Genomic DNA, 4,182 nt, shown 5'->3' on the forward strand with positions numbered 1-4,182 from the left:
AGTCCATTCGTCCTCTGGCAAAAACTCTCATGTCCCTGTTGCTGAAATGAGGCACTTGCCTAATAAGAGTGGGAAGTCTATTTCATTTCTCTTCTAATTGGGGAACACAACCTCCTGAAATTTCTGAAGCTTCTTCTTCTCTTTCTTGTTTTTAATTATCTAAGTTTCAGATGTACAGCACCTTCTACATCTGTATACACTACAAAGTGATCACGGCTACAAGTCTTGTTACCATCTGTCTCCTTTACCCCTTTTGCCCACTCTCCACCCTCCTTCCTTCTGGTAACCACTAGTCGGTTCTCTGTATCTATGAATTTGTTTAACTTTGTTTTTCATTTGTTTTGTTTTGTTAGATTCTAAATATGAGTGAAATTATATGGTCTTCATCTTTCTCCATCCGACATGTCGCTTGACATAACACCCTCAAGTTCCATCCCTGTTGTTATAGATAGAGAGATTTAATTTGTTTCTATGGCTGAGTAACTATTCCATTGTATAGCTATGCCACATCTTTATACATTCATCTATCAAATGACACACCTAGGCTGTTTCCATGTCTTGGCTTTTATAAATAATGCTGCAGTGAACACAGGGATGCATATGTCTTTTCAAATTAGTGTTTTTGAATTCCTAAATAAATACTCAAAAATGGAATAGCTGGTTCATATGGTAGTTCTATTCTTAATTTCTTGAGGAATCTCCATATTGTTTTCCGTAGTGGCTGCACCAGTTCACAATCCCACCAACAGTGTACCAGGGTGCCCTTTTCTCCACATTTTCTCCAGCACTGATTATTTTCTGTCTTCCTTATAATAGCCATTCTAACAGGTGTTAAGTGATATCTCATTGTGGTTTTGATTTGAATTTACCTAATGAGTGTTATTGAGCATCTTTTCATGTGCCTATTAGCATTGCTGTGTTTTCTTCAGAGAAATGTCTGTTCATGTCTTCTGCCCATTTTTTAGTTGGGATTTTTTGTTGTTGTTGTTGAGTTGTATGAGTTCTTTGTGTATTTTGGATATTAACCCATACCAGATATATAGCTTGCAAATATCTTCCCCCATTCAGTAGGTTGCCTTTTCATTTTGATGATGGTTTCCTTTGCCATGCAGAAGCTTTATAGTTTGATACAGTTCCATTTGTTTATTTTTGCTTTTGTTTCCCTTGACTTTGAAGTCAGATCCACAAAGAATTTGCCAAGACTGATGTCAAGTAGTTTACTGCTTATGTTTCCTTCAAGGAATTTTATGAGTTCAGGTCTTACGTTCAGCTCTTTGAGTTAATTTTTGTGTATGGTGTAAGATAGTAGTCTATTTTTATTCTTTTGCATTTACTGTCCAGTTTTCCAAACACCATTTATCGAAGAGACTGTCCTTTCTCCATTGTATGTTCTTGGCTCCTTTGATGTAGATTAATTATAAATATATGTATGATTTATTTCTGGGCTCTCAGCTCTGTTCCACTGATCTATATGTCTGTTTTTGTACCAATACCATAGTGTTTTGATTACTAGCTTTTTAGCAAGTTTGAAGTCAGGGAGTGTGAAATCTCTAGCTTTGTTCTTCTTTCTCAAGGTTGCTTTGGCCATCCACATCTTTTGTGGTTCCATACAAATTTTAGAATTATTTTTCTAGTTCTGTGAATTTTAAAAGTCTTTGCCAAAAATTTGTTTAATACAGGTTTACTGTAGGAAATATAATTTATAATAGTAATATTTTACAAGCCAGTAGCTTACAGGATAATGTCTCTTAATAAGCCAATAAAGAAATAACGTACTCCAAACAGTGATAGATTAATTACACTGTTGTTTCAGGCAAAGAGGAGAGGAAAGAAATAAAATCCAGATTTAGTTGAAGTATTCCTTTCTATAAGTTGGTCCTTGGTACAGTCGGTCCTTCCAATTAGAAGCTTGGTATCAGCTGCTGGTATCAACAGCCTAAGTGTGTCATTTGATAGATGAATGTATAAAGATGTGGCATAGCTATACAATGGAATAGTTACTTAGGTATCTCCCTGCTGGGGCACACAGCTAGTGGGTGATAGCACCGGTGTTGGCAAGCAAAGTGGGCTGCTCTGAAGGGTAATTACTCTTGGGACTATTACACGGCTTGTGTTACTGCTTTCCTCTAAATTTAAATTCAGTTATGTTTACCGAGAAATATGTTTTAGTTAGCTTGTATAGTTTCTGTGTCTACGTGTTTCAACCTATTAATACCTGTTCATTTTCACTATTACCTTTATTAAATATATTAAATTTTATAAGACTGTATACAGATGTGAAAAGCAGTGTTCTAAATTTTTAAATAAAGGGGCCAAACTCGTACTCATAACTAGTATCTAGATAGCATTAGAACCCTAGAATCCGGGCGCCTGGGTGGCTCAGTCGTTAAGCGTTTGCCTTCGGCTCAGTCATGATCCCAGGGTCCTGGGATCGAGTTCCACATCGGGCTCCCTGCTAAGTGGGAAGCCTGCTTCTCCCTCTCCCACTCCCCCTGCTTGTGTTCCTGCTCTCACTGTCTCTCTCTGTCAAATAAATAAATAAAATCTTAAAAAAAAAAAGAACCCTAGAATCTTACCAGTTTCCTCTCAATGTCCCTGTTCATTTCCTTTCAAATTCCTCTATTAATTGCTAGTTACATTGAGGTTTCTTTGGAGTTTTTTTTTAATTATTATTATTACTGCAATGGCCAATTATAAATAGGATGTGAAAATTTTCTATTGGAAAAAATGTTTTATATACAGCTATATTTTCATGGGCAGTAATTTACAGCGAGTAGCAAAATGTATAAATCAGTCACATATATTTATGTGGGGGAGGCAGGTGTTTGTGTGTATAAATAGAAACATATATATGAGAAATCAGTAATTTTAGTATAGAAGTGTTCTGTGATGGGACATTCATTTCAAGGTAAGAGCTAGATAGTTCTTATTTACATTCTAATTATGTGTTAATCATTAAACCTAGAGGGTGTAGGAATTGCAGTGATAAGCATCTAAGTTCCTATTGCCTTGTTACTTATACTCCTGCTGAATGGAATGAAATCTACTCTATGCTGCAGAAGCATGTTCATTTTGTTCATTTGCCATTGTCACTCACTATTAACTTTATGCTGTCTGCTTTAGATGAGAGTGACTCAGGGTCATTTGGGGACCTTACAACAAAAACATGTATCTCACTTCTCTGAATAAATGCAAAATGAACTCTGAAGGTGCTACAACCTGTTACGTAGAAGCTCAACTTTTTTTTTTTTTCTCCCCCAATTGGGCTTTATATGGCTACAAATAAGGAGTTTATATTGGGAAATATTTAAGATAATTTTTTCAGTTGGAAGGCTCTTTTTGTTTGTTTGTTTAGAAATAAAGGGCTAATTTGTGAAGTCATGAATGGACTTATATAAGACTTTAGGCAGGTGGCCGTTTAATGTCTTCTTATCTAATTCACCAAAAAGTTATTTTTAGACATTTTTATTTTATATATGAAATAGATGGAGGAATTTTTAATGTCTGGTAAAATAGCCCATGGTAGACCTAATTTTGTCAGGGCTTCTAAGGAAGCAAGATAACTAAATATTCTCTTGTATTTCCTTCATATTTATAACCTATTGTTTGTTTGCTGTAATTCAGTTATTGTGAATTAATCAGATACTATTTAGCATTTAAAGCAATTTGATGCTTTCATTTACAGATGATAGGAAAATGTTTAGTGAAATTGTGTTATTACTAAGGTAATATTTCTGGCTTGTGGTTGAGCTTGGAGAGTACCAGTGCAATAAGACATGTTTGACTGAAAACTTGAACAGGCCTGGTAATGTACTGGCAGTGACGGTCAATAAAAAAGGAAGTATAAAGACTATTCTCTCCTTCAAGAAAAAACTTGATAGTAAAAAATACAAAAATATGTACAGACAGGCTCACTTGAATATTATTAAATCTATCAGGGAAAACACTGAACATGCATTAATTAAACACAAATATATTGCTATACTTATCAATATGTGGATATTGATATGGAGGGATACACACTTAATACTCAAAACACCCTTAGAAATTATATACTATTATCCTATTATTTTCATTTTATAGATAAGAAGTTGAGTAAGGACTGGTTAACTTAGATTTTTTGTATCTAGTTACTTAAAGACAGATTTTTTTGCCCACTGATACAATGCATACTCAGTAAGT

Source organism: Eumetopias jubatus, unplaced genomic scaffold (genome assembly GCF_037043125.1).
Source record: "Eumetopias jubatus isolate StellerSeaLion01/CBP00866 unplaced genomic scaffold, mEumJub1_p1.0 scaffold_9, whole genome shotgun sequence".
In the NCBI taxonomy this organism is placed as follows: Eukaryota; Metazoa; Chordata; class Mammalia; order Carnivora; family Otariidae; genus Eumetopias; species Eumetopias jubatus.